The sequence below is a fragment of the Scyliorhinus canicula genome, chromosome 7, assembly GCF_902713615.1.
Source record: "Scyliorhinus canicula chromosome 7, sScyCan1.1, whole genome shotgun sequence".
NCBI lineage: Eukaryota > Metazoa > Chordata > Chondrichthyes > Carcharhiniformes > Scyliorhinidae > Scyliorhinus > Scyliorhinus canicula.
This window is the reverse complement of record NC_052152.1, coordinates 175516677-175533308: the sequence shown is the minus strand read 5'-3', so window position 1 is coordinate 175533308 and position 16632 is coordinate 175516677. Positions and strand designations below refer to the sequence as shown.

General features: G+C 48.0%; 1 protein-coding gene across 11 annotated transcripts in view; it reads right to left on the bottom strand.

The window, feature by feature from the left end:
• The window catches only part of LOC119969567 (tumor protein D54-like), a 101508-nt gene that overhangs the window by 34033 nt on the left and 50843 nt on the right, over positions 1–16632 (bottom strand). The gene's annotated exons all lie outside the window — the stretch shown is intronic.

Genomic DNA, 16632 nt, shown 5'->3' with positions numbered 1-16632 from the left:
GTGATTAGCACAGCTGCCTCACGGCACTGAGGTCCCAGGTTCGATCCCGGCTCTGGGTCACTGTCTGTGTGGAGTTTGCAGGTTCTCCCCGTGTTTGCGTGGTTTTCACCCTGACAACCCAAAGATGTGCAGGGTAGGTGGATTGGCCATGCTAAATTGCCCCTTAATTGGAAAAAATGAATTGGGTACTCTAAATTTTTTTAAAAATAAATATTCACTAAAGTAGTTCCAGTTTAATGTAAAAATATAGACACTGTAAAAAGAAAATCTGGTGCGAGAAGCAATACCTGTACTAAGTGCCCATTTTCGGCTCTGAAATATAGACATTTTTAGCAATGCTGACATTGCATCGACTTGATGCAAGCCGTGAATAATGCAGTGATTATATGCATATTGTGAAAGTACTGTCCAGTCAAAACCAAATTGACCTTTTAGTAACACTGTTACTAAACTCAAGGGAGACAATTACGTTTTTTGCCAAAATAACTCAATTTGGCAGCCAAATGGTCCAAGAATTTGACAAATCACCTCCAACCATTAATTCTCATAATTCCCACTAAATAAAAATTGGATCTCAAGAGTACACAATGCACAAGTATGGAAGGATATCCATATATTGGAAGCCCGAGGTAAAGTTGGGAATTTCTAACTTTTTAATTAATTATATATAAAGATAGTCGAATAAGGATCATCTACTTATTTATTATACTTCAGAATTTAATTCAATTCCACCATGTGCATTGAATATTATCCTACGGACTTCCTGTTGCGGCTATGCGGAGCGAAGCCGCACGTTCGGCAGCTCCCGCTATTTAGGGACTTTTGGGCCGATTTGAGGGCCCCAAACGGCGCTGTTTTAACGCATCCCAGTGGGGGAAGGTGTCTGGAGGAGCTTTCCACACGATTTATGGTGCTCACCCGGAGTGGGACGAAGGAAGAAGCTGCAGCAGCTCCCCAAAAAAAAGGGGGAAGAAGAACAAAATGGCGGCCGGCGGGACACCCGAGGACTGGTGGAAGTGGGCGCAGGAGCAGCAGGCCTCTCTCCTGCGTTGTTTTGCGGAGCTGAAGGCTGAGTTGCTGGACTCCATGAATGCAACTACAAACAAGCTGCTTGGGACCCAGGCGGTCCAGGAGGCGTCTATTCGGGAGTTGCAGCAGCAGGCCGTTGAAAGGGAGGAGGAGGCCGTGGTCCTCGTGGGGAAAGTGGAGTTGCACGAGGCACTTCATAAAAAGTGACAAGACCGCTTGGAGGAGCTGGACGTTCGCACGAGGCGAAAGAATTTGAGGATCCTGGGCCTGGCGGAGGGGCTGGAGGGGTCGGACCTCCCGGTGTATGTGACTACGATGCTGAACTCGTTGATGGGAGCGGGGTCCTTCCATTTGCCCCTGGAGCTTGAGGGAGCTCACAGAGTGATGGCCAGGAGGCCCAAGGCAAATGAGCCCCCGAGGGCGGTGCTGGTGCGGTTCCATCGATTCAGTGACCGGGAGTGTGTGCTGCGCTGGGCCAAGAAAGAGAGGAGCAGTAAATGGGAGAATTCGGTAGTGAGGATCTACCAGGACTGGAGTGCGGAGGTGGCTAAGCGGCGGGCCGGGTTCAACTGGACGAAGGCGGTGCTTCATCCCAAGCAGGTCAGGTTTGGAATGTTGCAGCCTGCGCGCCTGTGGGTGACATACAAGGACCGGCACCATTACTTTGAGTCCCCGGAGGAGGCGTGGGCCTTTGTACAGGCGGAGAAGCTGGACTCGAACTAGGGTCTGGGGACATACTATGGCCGTTGCTGTTTTCGCTGTTGCTGTTTTTTCAACTTTTTTTAACTTCGACATGTGTGCTATGTATGCTGGGTTTTTTCTTTTTGCTCTGTTTACGGGTGGGTTTGTCTGTTGGGTATGGTTGTGGGTTAGGTGGGGAATGTTGGGGGTTTGTGTTTTGTATGTTCTCTTCTGTACGGGGCTGGGGGTTGGGGTGAAACTGGATGTTGGGGAACAGCGTTAGAAGGGTGGGGTGTGGCAGTGTGAAAGCACGGGCTTTCCTCTGGTTTCCCGCGCTGCGGGGCAGGGGGGGGGTGGAGTTGGCGGTGGGGGCGGGGCCTCTACTGGTCTTCTTTCCCGCGCTGAAGCGGTGCCAAGGAGGTGTGGCAAGAGGGGGATGACCCCACGCCAGGAGGGCATGGGTGTTGGCGGGAGCTGCCGGGGTCAGCAGAAGTCAGCTGACTCAAGGAAGTACTATGGAGGGTGCGTCGCGCCTAGGAGGGGTCCTAGCCTTTGGGGGGGGGGGGGGGGGGGTACCGGGTTGCTGCTGGAATGACCCGGAAGGAGCTGATGAGGGCCGGGGGGGGGGGGGGGGGGGGGGGGGGGGGGGGGGGATTATCGCCATGGGGAACGAGTTGGGCGGGGTGTGCTGGCCTGGGGCAGACATTTGATAAGCTGTGGCTAGCCGGCGGGGGAGGGGGGCGGGTTGCCCTCTGATCCGGCTGATTACCTGGAACATGAGGGGGCTGAATGGGCCGGTTAAGAGAACCAGGGTATTTTCTCATCTGAGGAGGCTGAAGGTGGACGTGGCTATGCTCCAGGAGACCCACCTGAAGGTGGCGGACCAGGTTCGTCTGAGGAAGGGGTGGGTGGGGCAGGTTTATCACTCAGGATTGGACGCGAAGAACCGGGGGGGGTGGCGATTCTGGTGGGGAAGAGGGTGGCGTTCGAGGCGGCTGAGGTGGTCTCGGACAAGGAGGGCAGATATATCATGGTGAAGTGTAGGCTGCAGGGAGAGAGGGTGGTGCTGGTAAATGTATATGCCCCGAATTGGGATGATGCGGGCTTCATGAGGCGATTGTTGGCCGCATCCCGGACCTGCAGGCAGGGGGCCTGATCATGGGGGGAGATTTTAACACAGTGCTGGATCCCACACTGGACCGGTCCAGTGCAAGGACGGGTAGGAGACCGGCGGCAGCCAAAGTACTGAGGGGATACATGGACCAGATGGGAGGGGTGGATCCCTGGAGGTTTGGGAGACCAAGAGCGCGGGAGTATTCCTTTTTCTCTCATGGCCATAGGGTTTATTCCCGGATAGACTTTTTTGTCCTTGAGCAGGGGACTGATTCCGAGGGGGCAGGATGCCGAGTATTCGGCCATAGCGATTTCAGACCATGCTCCGCACTGGGTTGATCTGGAGATGGGGGAGGCGCGGGACCAGCGCCCGCTCTGGCGCCTGGATGTGGGGATGCTGGCGGATGAGGAGGTGTGCAGGAGGGTTCGGAGAAGCATTGCGGGGTATCTGGATACCAATGATACGGGGGAGGTCCGGGTGGGGATGGTCTGGGAGGCTCTGAAAGCAGTGATCCGGGGGGAGCTGATCTCCATCCGGGCCCACAGGGAAAGGAGGGAGAGGAAGGAGAGGGAGAGACTGGTGCGGGCAGCTCCTGGATGTGGACAGGAGATATGCGGAGGCACCGGAGGAAGGGTTGCTGGGGGAACGGTGCAGTTTGCAGGCCAAATTTGACTTGCTGACACCAGAAAGGCGGAGACACAGTGGAGGAGGGCGCAGGGCGCGGTATATGAGTATGAGGAGAAGGCGAGCAGGATGTTGGCGCATCAGCTCCGTAGGCGGGATGCGGCTAAGGAAATTGGTGGAGTGAAGGATGGGGGTGGAAATGTAGTGCAGAAGGGGACAGAAGTAAACGGGGTCTTTAGGGACTTTTACGAGGAACTGTACCGGGCGGAACCTCCAATGGGGAGAGAGGGGATGGAGAGCTTCATGAACAGGCTATGTTTCCCAAGGGTTCAAGAGGGGCTGGTAGAGGGGCTGGGGGCGCCGATAGAGCTGGAGGAGCTAGTCAGGGGGATTGGACAAATGCAGTCAGGTAAGGCCCCGGGGCCGGACGGGTTCCCGGTGAAATTTTACAAAAAGTATGCGGACCTGGTGGGCCCCCTGCTGGTACGAGCCTTCTACGAGGCATGGGAGGGGGGGGCTTTGCTCCCCGACGATGTCGCGGGCACTGATCTCTATGATCCTAAAGCGGGATAAGGACCCCTTGCAGTATGGATCATACAGGCCTATCTCGCTCCTCAATGTAGACACTAAGTTGCTGGTGAAGATCCTGGCCACCAGGATAGAGGATTGTGTGCCAGAGGTGATACACGAAGATCAGACAGGATTTGTCAAGGGGCGGCAGCTCAACACGAATGTGCGGAGACTGCTAAATGTTATCATGATGCCGGCAGTGGAGGGGGAGGCGGAGATAGTGGTGGCGCTGGACGCAGAGAAAGCGTTTGATAGAGTTGAGTGGGGGTACCTGTGGGAGGTGCTGGAGCGGTTTGGATTTGGGGAGGGATTCATCAAATGGGTGAGGCTGCTCTATGTGGCTCCGATGGCAAGTGCAGTTACAAATGGAAGGAGATCGGAGTACTTTAGGCTCTATCGTGGGACTAGGCAGGGGTGCCCCCTGTCCCCCTTGCTCTTTGAACTGGCGATTGAACCTCTGGCTGTGGCGTTGAGGGAGTCAGGGAGATGGAGGGGTTTGGTGCGGGGTGGGGAGGAACATCGGGTATCGCTGTATGCGGACGACCTACTGTTGTATGTGGCGGACCCAGAGGGGGGAATGCCGGGGGTGATGGAGCTGTTAGCGGAATTTGAGGGCTTCTCGGGCTATAAGCTAAATTTAGGAAAGAGCGAGGTATTTGTAGTGCACCCGGGAGATCATAGAACATAGAACAGTACAGCACAGAACAGGCCCTTCGGCCCTCAATGTTGTGCCGAGCCATGATCACCCTACTCAAACCCACGTATCCACCCTATACCCGTAACCCAACAACCCCCCCTTAACCTTACTTTTTGTAGGACACTACGGGCAATTTAGCATGGCCAATCCACCTAACCCGCACATCTTTGGACTGTGGGAGGAAACCGGAGCACCCGGAGGAAACCCACGCACACAGGGGGAGGACGTGCAGACTCCACACAGACAGTGGCCCAGCCGGGAATTGAACCTGGGACCCTGGAGCTGTGAAGCATTTATGCTAACCACCATGCTACCCTGCTGCCCCAAGAGGAGGGAATTTGGAGGCTCCCTTTTAGGAGGGCAGTGAAGAGTTTCAGGTACCTGGGGGTGCAGGTGGCCGGGAGTTGGGGGACTCTCCATAAGCTTAACTTCACCAGACTAGTGGAGCAGATGGAGGAGGAATTTAAAAGGTGGGACATGGTGCCGCTGTCATGGGCGCATGGCACCCCGAGGGTGAAGAGGATCTTTTTGGAACGGGGTAGAGATGGGGGGGGGGGTTGCCCAATCTCTCGGGGTACTACTGGCCGGCCAATGTGTCGATGGTGTGCAAGTGGGTGATTGGGGGGGGGGGCAGCTTGGAAACGGATGGAGAGAGCGTCCCGTGGGGATACGAGCCTGGGGGCCCTGGTAACGGCGCCGTGGCCGCTCCCTCCCACGAGATATACCACGAGTCCGGTGGTGGCGGTTACCCTCAAGATTTGGGGGCAGTGGAGGCGACATAGGGGAGAAGTGGGGGGCTCGATGGAGGCTCCGTTGAGGGGGAACCATAGGTTCATCCCGGGGAACATGAATGGGGGATTTCAGGGTTGGTACAGAGCGGGCATCAGACAGCTGAGGGACCTGTTTATCGACGGGAGGTTTGCGAGCCTGGGGGAGTTGGAGGAGAAATTTTGGCTCCCCCGGGAAACATGTTCAGGTATCTGCAGGTAAAGGCATTTGCTAGACGGCAGGTGGAGGGATTCCCTGCGCTTCCCGCGAGGGGAGGGGGGGGTGAGTGACAGGGTGCTTTCAGAGGTCTGGGTCGGAGAGGGGAAGATATCCGATATCTACAAGGTTATGCAGGAGGTGGAAGAGGCGTCAGTAGAGGAGCTGAAAACTAAGTGGAAGGGGGAACTAGGGGAACAGATCGAAGACGGGACATGGGCTGATGCCCTGGAGAGGGTTAATTCTTCCTCCTCGTGTGCACGGCTTAGCCTCATTCAATTCAAGGTGCTGCATAGGGCCCACATGACTGGGACGAGGATGAGTAGATTCTTTGGGGGTGAAGATAGGTGTGTCAGGTGCTCGGGGAGTCCAGCGAACCATGCCCATATGTTCCGGGCATGCCCGGCACTGGAGGAGTTCTGGAAGGGGGTGGCGAGGACGGTGTCAAGGGTGGTGGGATCCAGGGTCAAGCCAGGATGGGGACTCGCGAATTTTGGGGTTGGGGTGGAGCCGGAAGTGCAGGAGGCGAAAGAGACCGGTGTGCTGGCCTTTGCGTCCCTAGTAGCCCGGCGAAGGATTCTGCTACAATGGAAGGATGCGAGGCCCCAGAGTGTGGAGACCTGGATCAATGACATGGCGGGTTTTATTAGACTAGAGAAGGTCAAATTCGCCCCAAGAGGATCGGTGCAAGGATTCTTCAGGCGGTGGCAACCTTTCCTCGACTTTCTGGCTCAACGATAGGGTACTGGGACAGTAGCAGCAGCAACCGGGGGGGGCTATGTTTGTTTATTTTATTTAAATTTGATTTACTTAATTTTAATTTATGGTTAAGTTCTCTTGTTGGGGTTGGGGGGGTGGGATACATGTGTTGATATGGTTTGGGGGGTGTTACGGTTGTTATGGGGTAGTTTGTTGCATATTATTGTTTGTTGTTTTTTTTATATTTTCTGTTAAAAATTCCAATAAAAATTATTTTTTTTAAAAGAATATTATCCTACAGAGATATGGGACATAAACGTTTCAAGATCAAAGTGAAGTAATTTCTGAAATGTGTACGAAAGCTCTCGATCTGAATGCTCCCAGACGAATGAGGACAGTAGTATTGCTGGATCTTTGGGGAAACATGGTGCAAAGGATGATTTGAAAAGCAGTTTAGAGAAGTTACAGAAAAGGATAAAGGGGGAAAAAAATCAAATGGAAAATACAACTAGAGAAGAATTAATTTCAGAGTTGAAGATTAATCTGGTTCAGGCAGATTGGAATTAAAGCTTGGCAAGAAATCAGACCTTCCCACGAGGGGAAAGGAAGGGCATCCAAAACTAGAAGCTCTTCAGATGACAAATGAAATAGAAAAAAAAAATAATGGTAAATATTGGGTTTATAATTCAGTTGAGAAACAAACTGAATACAAAACAAAGGAGAACTGAGCAAGGTAGTGTGTTGAGCAAAGAACATTTATGAAAATAACTAAGGGCTAACACGCAAGGGGAACCCAGACATCTTTCACTGACCTACAAACAGGAAACAGGTAGCCAAGGAAGGATGGAACTGTTTAAGGACCAAAATGAAGTCCTCCCTGTGAAGCAGGGAGCATGTTTGTGGTATGAAATCAGGTATTTTTGCATCTCACTGAAGAAAAAGACACAGCTAAGTAGATAAACTGGACAGGATAAGGTTGGTCATACTCAAAGCAGAAAAATCACCCAGTCCAGATATGATGGTTCCAAGGTTCTTATGGGAAGCAAAAGTGGAAATTGCAAAGATTATGGCCACAATCGTCCAATCCTCTTTAGAGAGTGCCTGCGGCGCGGAGGGCCCGGGTTCGAATCCTAGCCCTGGGTCACTGTCCATGTGGAGTTTTGCGCATTCTCCCCATGTCTGCATGTGTTTCACCCCAAAAGATGTACAGGTTAGGTGGATTGGCCACGCTAAATTGTTCCTTAATTGGAAAAAAAAATAGGGTACTCTAAATGCATTTTTTAAAAATAGGGGAATGGTACAGATGACTGGAGGAGAACAAATGTTAGAACCCCATTAAAACTAAAGGACATCAAGCCAAAAGCAGAAACAGATTCCAGAGTGTGGGGTGGTTAAATCGGAGATTAAGAAGATTTTTGTTTGGCAAACATGTTAAGGGATATAAGCTAATGGCAAGTATATGGAGTTAGGCCACAGATCAGCCATGATCTCTTTGGCTTCAATATGATCTGCAATTTATCGTCTGCAGGGGAGTGGAAAGGGACAAGTACCATAGGGAATGAGCAGGAAAATGGGACTCACTGGATATTGCTCTCAAATAGCCAGCATAATAGGTTGAACACAGGGCTCCTCCTGTGTTCTGACATATTCCGCAAATTTCACGTCCGTGCTTCTTTACAACCTTCCGTGACCAAATACAGATTTTTGTAGCACTTACCAAGCACGAGTGAAGCAATTATGTTTTTTACCATCCAAACATTCTACAAATTTTAGGGCGGCACGGTTGCAAAGTGGTTAGCAGTGCTGCCGATGACCCGGGTTCAATCACAGCCCTGGGTCACTGTCCGCGTGGAGTTTGCACATTCTCCGCGTGAAGTTTGCACATTCTCCCCGTGCCTGCGTGGGTCCCACCCCCACAACCCAAAGATGTGCAGGATAGGTGTATTGGCCACGCTAAATTGCCCCTTAATTGGAAAAAATTATTTAAAACATTTTTTAATTCTAAAAATTTGACAACCACCGTCACGTATTAATTCTTATAACTCCCATTAAATAAAAATGTAATCTCAAGGGTACATGATATACAAGTGACTGAGACTGATTTGTCAACTGACATATCCCAACTGTTTACAAGGAATGAATTCCTGAAGCTTACTCTTTATAGTACAGGTATAACACATACGTTTCTTTTTTTAAAAAGGTGACCTTTCATCTGGGAAAATGCTCAACACTATTACAGAATTATATAACATACATACATTTGCTTGAAATGGAATAAAAGTTTAACCACACAAACAAATCAAAATGAGAATCTGAGTGTCCTGAGTACACACAAAACACATGCCACTGTACATTTCAAACTAAACTCAGAAAAATCCAAATTTGATTTTAACATGCAAAATAACACACCGTAATCATCATGCAGGGTGACTTAGAAAAACACAGAACTATAGTCTCTATTCACTTGAGTGAATTTTTTCTTCTTAAAAAAAGATTTTCTTAATCTGTACCTGAATCGATTCAGAGACAAAATTGATAATCAACTTAATTTTTTGAAAATAAATCACAAAACATTTCAGATGCAGCAGTGAAAACAGGGATGGAAAGAGTAAAAACTTGTTTTTAAAAATTGTATTTTACAAAAAAAGTGTCAACAGGTGGACACTTAAATGTTATATCAAACGAAGAACAGAACCAGCACCCTCCACACATTTAACTCTTAATTTCACTGAGAAGATGCTTAACGTTATCGCAGTTAAAAAAACCACTGGAAAAAAGGAGTGGAACAAGGAGTGAAACAAACAAAGTTTTTTTTAAATTTAGATTACCCAATTATTTTTTCCAATTGAAATGAAAAAAATGAAAACGGGGCAATTTAGCATGGCCAATCCACCTACTCTGCACATTTGTTTTGGGTTGTGGGGGCGAAACCCACGCAAACACGGGGAGAATGTGCAAACTCCACACGGACAGTGACCCAGAGCCGGGATCGAACCTGGGACCTCAGCGCCGTGAGGCAGCTGTGCTAACCACTAGGCCACCATGCTGCCCGGAAACAAACAGAGTTAAGATGAAAATCTTGATAGTTGGCAAAAAGAAAAGGATCTGAACTGATTTTTTTTTTTGTTATTTAGGTTACCAAATTATTTTTTCCAATTAAGGGGCAATTTAGCGTAGCCAATCCACCTACTCTGCACATTTTTTTGGGTTGTGGGGGCGAAACCCACGCAGACACGGGGAGAATGTGCAAACTCCACACGGACAGTGACCCAGAGCCGGGATTCGAACCTGGGACCTCAGTGCCGTGAGGCAGCTGTGCTAACCACTAGGCCACCGTGCTGCCCTAGATCTGAACTGATATAACTGACTATTCATTAATTTACTTCTTCCTAATACTGTAGCAACTTTTGCATTGTCACTATTAACGGTTGCCTAAACACCTTTGTATACATTTCCCGGTAATGCAAAAGTACCTAAAAGGGTTTTAACTGAGTACTTTGCATCTATGTTCACTAAGGAGAAGGATAATGTAGGTAAGTAAGTCAGGGAGGTGCATTGTGATTTATTTCAACAACTTAATACCTCTCGCCTCTCAAATGTTAACAGTTTTAAAGGACCTAAAAGTGGAGAAATCCACAGGGCCAGATAAGATGTATCGCACGGTGCTGTAGGATAAAGGAAGGAGATTGCAGGAGCTCTGACAAAAATGTTCAAATCATCTCTGGCCACAGGAGAGATGCCCGAGGACTGGATGACAGCTAATGTGATACCATTATTCGAGAAGGGATGCAAGGACAAACCAGGAAATCACAGGCCAGGGTATAACTTCACTGGTAGGGAAACTACTGGAAAATATTTTGAGGGGCAGAATTAATCTCCACTTGGAGAGGCAAAGATTAATCAAGGATAGTCAACACGGTTTCACCAAAGAGAGATTACGTCTCATAACTGAATATTTTGAGAAAGTGACCAGGTGTGCAGATGAGGATAGTGTAGTTGATGTAGTCTACTTTAAAGCCTGACTTTAGTAAGGCTTTTGACAAGGTCCCACATGGGAGGGTGAAGAAGAGTTAAGTTCCCATGGGATCCAGATTTGGCAAACTGGATCCAAAACTGGCTTTGTAGTAGAAAGCAGAGGATGATGGTTGAAGTGTGCTTATGTAACTGGAAGCCTGTGTTCAGTGGTGCTCAGCAGGGATCGGTGCTGGGTTTCTTGTGTTTGTAGAAACCATTAATGATCTGGTTGTGATGATCAGCAAGTTTGCAGATGACAAAAAATTGGTGGTGCAGAAACAGTGAGGAGGAAGACCTTAGATTACAGGACGACATAGACAGGCTGGTTAGATGGGCAGCAGAATGGTAATGGAATTTAACCATGAAAAGTGAGAGGTAATGCATTGTGGAATGACTAAGAAGGCCAGGGAATATACAATGAATGGTCAGACCTCAGGAAGCATAGAGGATCATTGGTGTGCATGTTCACAGATCTCGGAAGACAGCAGGGCAGATAGATAAGGTGGTTAAGAAGGTCTATGGGTTTCTTACCTATACTAACCGAGGCAATGAACATAAGAGCTGGGGGTTTATGCTGGAACTGTATAAAATGCTGGTTAGGCGGCAGCTGGAGTACCACATTGAGGTGTATAAAATTATGAGGGACGTGGATAGGGAGGTACTTTTCCCCTTAGTGGAGGGGTCAGTAACCGGGGGGATAGATTTAAGCTAAGGAACAGGAGGTTTTGAGTTGATGCAAGGAAAAAAAATTTCACTAGAGGATGGTTGGAATCTGGAACTCACTGCCTGAAAGGGTGGTAGAGGTGGGAACCCTCAACATATTAGTATATAGATGGACTTCCGGTGGCGCCCTCGAGGAGACAGGTCACAGGTCAGATCGCTCCCGCCCGCGATGGGCAAACGGACCATTTTTAACTAACTTTTTTGGGACCTGGCAGCCTGAATCGGTGGAGGAGGCGATAGAGAAGAGGCTTCCTTTCCCGGGTATGGGCAGCTGGACTAGAAGTGGTCGAGTGGAGCGGTAAGGATCGAAGCGGGAGCAGCGGGGACCCCAGACCGGGCGGCCAAGCATGGCGGACGGCGGGGAGCGGAGGCTCACTGGCCAAGGGAGGAGCAGATGGAGTTCTTCAAGAACTGCTTCGCCGAGCTGAGGAGGGACACGCTGGACCCGATGAGAGCGGTGATGGACCGAATGGCCGAGACACAGGCGGTCCAAGGGAAGGCGCTTAGGGAGGTCGAGGCGAAGCTCTCAAGCCAGGCAGGCACGGTAACAGAGCCGGAGCACGAGGTGGAGGAGCTGAACGCTCGTCAGAGGAGGATGCAGGAGCAGCTTGAAGAGCTGGGGAACAGAGCCAGGAGGCAGAATTTAAGGATCAGATGTGGGCGCATACGTGACAGGTATGCTTGAGGCGCTGATGGGACCGGAGGCCTTCCCTCAACCCCTGGAGTTGGATGGGGCACATAGAGCCCCCGCAAGGAAGTCCAGGACGGGCGACCGACCGAGGGTCTTGGTGGTCCACTTTCACCGGCTTGCTGACAGGGAATGTGTGCTGCGATGGGCCAAGGCGGAGAGGAGCAGCAGATGGGAGAACTGCGAGGTGCGCATTTACCAGGACTTGGGAACGGAGCTGGCCAAGAGGCATGCAGGATTCATCAAGGTAAAGGCAGCCCTCTACAAAAAGGTGAGGTTTGGAATGCTATATCTGCAAAGCTCTGGGTTACGTTTGAGGAACTCCACTACTATTTTGAGACACCAGAACAGGTTTGGACCTTTATTAAAGATAAGAAACTGGACTTGAACTAATGGGCACTTGGTTCTTTCAGTGCTGTATAGTGGAGTCTGTTAACTTAATTTGCTCTGATTAGGTGTGGACTTTTATTAAAAGAAGCTGGACTGGAACTAAAGGACTTTGGCGGCGGTTTGTTAAACTATCCTGTACTGTAATGTTTTTTCCAAGATCGTTTTCAGCCTGGACAAAGAGTGGGGACTGGAGGGGGCACTGTTTAGGGTGTTTTGGGGGGATTGCAACAGGGGGGGGGGGGGGGGGGGGGGGCCTTGGCCACGTTAGTTTAATTGAACACGTGTGGCATGGGCAAACAGAGCTGGCAGGGGAAGTGCCTTATTAACTTTTTATTCTTTCCCACTGTTCGTTTTCACGATGTTAAGGCTCTTTGCACAGGGCCATTTTTCTCTCTGTAACTGTTACAAATTTGTGTTAAATAAAAAAACTCAAAAAATAAAAATTAGCATTTAGAGGAGCACTTGAAATGCCATAGTATACGGGCTATGGGCCAAATACTGGAAAATTGGATTAGGTGCTTGATAGCCAGCGTGAAAGCGGTGGGCTGAAGGGCCTCCTTCCGTGCTGCAAAACTCTTATGACAGCTGTGAACAGATTGGATATTTAGTTCTAACATCAAAAAAAGAAAGTCTCTGAAATGATCCTGGTCAAATGCAGATTATGAATCAAACCAAATATTTTATCTCTTTAGTCTTAATTGTCTGATGCAAACAAAGACCAATTTTGTATTTGCCAACCAATATTATGTTTAGACTTCACCACAAAACTATTCTGTACCTTAGTCCATTTGTTTAACTGCATACAAATAAAGCCAGTTACAGTATAGTGTTTGTTTTGCTGGTTAATAGAAAAATGAGCTTGACTTTAAGTTATAAATTGGAGAATTTGAACACAAAACAATTCAAAGTTGTGTGTTATAGACACATGCTACATTTAGCAACCCTGACCATTAAATCATTCGAAAGCAGCAAAACAGTATTTGTAATACAGGGTTTATAAGCATCTCATTAAGACACATAGCAACGTCAACAAATAATTAGAGTAGTTTTACATTAACCTTGTTTACTACTGGAGACACAAATTACTTCACTTCTCATGGCCGACAAATTACCTTGTGCATTTTGCAACGTAATATCTGCTTTTAAAGGATGTTGACATTTGACCCAGTTCTTTGATCAACAGAAACTTAAAGATTGATTTTGTTAATTAAAACTGACCTTCCAGCTAACCACATTTTACGAAATTGATTCAAGCTCCAGATAGTGAGATGATGGAGTGGTTGAATGATAGGCGAGATTGTCTTAAGTAGTAAAAAGGAATAAGATTTACTTATGTCCTTCAGAGAAGGCAGAGCCATTGTTAACCATTCTGGTCTACATATGACTGCAGACTTTCATCAATGATATTTGCTCTTAAATGTCCACTGAAATGGCCAAGCACGCCATTTAATTGTATAAAAGCTTGACAGAAAAGTCAAAGAATAAAGCCTAACGGCCCACCATTCTACTGACCTCGGGTGCAGAAGAGAGCTCTGGATACACACCAAAATTAAGAAATGCCCTCAAAATTAGTCAAGCAACAATTTAACATAGTCCTGCTCATTGAATCATACCTTAATGTCCCAAACCCTTTAAGCAGCTCCATCTCACTGACATATCAGACCCAACAGAGGTGCATCCGTTGGTATACAATAAGGAGGCAGTAGCTCTGGGAGTCCTCAGATTGATTCTGGTCCCCCTGAAGTCTTGTGGTTTCAGTTCAATAAGGGGCAAAGAAATCACCTCATTGACCACCTACCATCGTCACGTAGCTGATGTACCCAGTACTCCTCAATGTTGAAGCACTCCTCAATGTTGAAGCACTCATGGTAGCAAGGGCGGAGACCAAAGAGAAAATGCTGGAAAATCTCAGCAAATCTGGCAGCATCTGTAGGGAGAGAAAAGAGCCAATGTTTCGAGTCCAGATGACCCACTATCAAAGCGGGTCATCTGGACTCGAAACATTAGCTCTTTTCTCTCTCTACAGATGCTGTCAGACCTCCTGAGATTTTCCAGCATTTTCTCTTTGGTTTCAGATTCCAGCACCCGCTGTAATCTGTTTTTAATTAGCAAGGGCAGAGAATCTACTCTGGGTAAGGTAAATATCTATTCACCAAAAGTAGCTCTAACCACTACCTTAAGCATTCACTGTTTCCACCAGTCGCAGACCGTAGGAGCATGGAGCACTATCTATAGGATGCATTACAGCTACTCTCCCAAGGATCCTTCAACAGCACTTACCAAACTTGCAACTTCTATTACCTAGAAGACCAAGGTCAGTAGAAGCACGGGAACACCACCCCCTTCAGGATCCCCTTCAGGTCACACATCTGGATTTGGAACCATATCACTATTCCTTTACTATTGCTCGTTCAATAGTCAAGAATTCCCCCTGCAACAGTACTGTGGGTGCACCTATAGCACCAGGACTGACTGAGCTGGTCGAGTTCTAAAAGACAAAGCTGGGCCTGCGGAAAGTGGAGAGAACCAACACAAAAGGAAAAGCCTTCTTGACCACATCCTCACCAACCTACCCATCACAGAATCAGTCCATTAGCGTTGACAGTCGTGATCACCACAGTTCTGTGCAAACGAAGACACATCTTCAAAGAGAATATTGTACATTTTGCTGTACTACACACCACCAAACCAAAAGATGGTAGATTCAGGGCAGATCTAGCAGATCAAATTTGGGCATTCCATCAGGCGCTTTGGATTTTCAGCAGCGTGACATTATATTCCACCACTGTGTTTAACTTGACAATTGGGGATATTCTCCACCCGACCAGTACCATTGGGGCAATGGTACCATTGAGTACATTGGTTCAATGAGCAGTGTAAGGGAGCATGCCAGGGGCAGCACCAGTGTTATGGGCAAGGGTTTAGAGAACCCGAAAGAGTATCATGGAGTTCACCTGACCCACAACTTTCAATAGATTGTGGTATGGGGAGCACAGCGCCTACTCTACAGCTGTGGTACAGCAGAAATGGAAACATTTTTTTTAAAGCAAAACAATGTTTATTCTATGAACTCAAGTTAACCTTTTTAAAACATAGTGAACATCTTAGAAACCATTAATTCGAATACAACCCCCAAAGAATACAACACTAAGTAATCCGAAAGCTGTCCTTTTAACATCCATCAGACTTCAAAAAAGAAATGTTAAGCAGAAGCACATCAGGTTAAAGTCACTACTGAGAGCAGTTATTAGTTTTAAATCACCAAAGGATCCATTTATAGTTTTTACATTAGAGAGAGAGAGACTAATACCCCTTCTGGCTGTGACTGCAGCTATCCAGCTTGGAAAACAAAACTAAAACTAAAGCACACCCTGCAGCAAACAGCCTAAAACAAAAGTAAAAAGCTGACAGACAGCCCAGCTCCACCCACTCTAACATGACTGCACTCTGCCATTTCTTAAAGGTACTCTCACTAAGATATTGATACACATACCCATTTATAAACACCCATTTCTTAAAGGTACTCTCACATGATACCAGGCACACCCAAAACTGAGGTGCCAACTTTCCCACTGGAACACAGGACCACATGCATACTAAAATAGCAGAAGCAGCAGTCTATGGACAAAGCTAAATGATTCCACAACCCAGAGAACGAACCAAAGTTCTGCGGTCCTTCCACATTCATTTGTGAATGGTCGTGGACAATTTAGAGGAGGCAGCTCCAAACATCCGCAACCTCACTGATGGTTGATCACAGTACATCCGCACCAAAAAAAAGGTGGAAGCATTTGCAACCATACTCAGCTGGAAGTGCCAAGTCAAAAGGTCCTTTCTGGCCTCCTAAGGTCATCAGCATTACAGATGTCAGTCTTCAGCCAATGGGATTCACTCTACAAGGTATCAAGAAACAGCTCATCATTCTGCATACAGGAAAAGCTTTGGCCCTGCCAACATCCTGGCTGTAGCACTGAAGACTTGTGTTCCAATCCACAATTGCTACAGAGAAGGTGGTGTAGTCCATGCGGTATAGGTGCACCCACAGTACTGTTGCAGGGGGAATTCTTGACTATTGAACGAGCAATAGTAAAGGAATAGTGATATGGTTCCAAATCCAGATGTGTGACCTGAAGGGGATCCTGAAGGGGGTGGTGTTCCCGTGCTTCTACTGACCTTGGTCTTCTAGGTAATAGAAGTTGCAAGTTTGGTAAGTGCTGTTGAAGGATCCTTGGGAGAGTAGCTGTAATGCATCCTATAGATAGTGCTCCATGCTCCTACGGTCTGCGACTGGTGGAAACAGTGAATGCTTAAGGTGGTGGTTAGGGTGCCGGTCAACTGGGCTGCTACGTTCTGGAAGGTGTTTAACTCCTTGATTGTTGTTGGACCTGCATTCAGCCAAGCAAGTGGAGAGTATTCTAT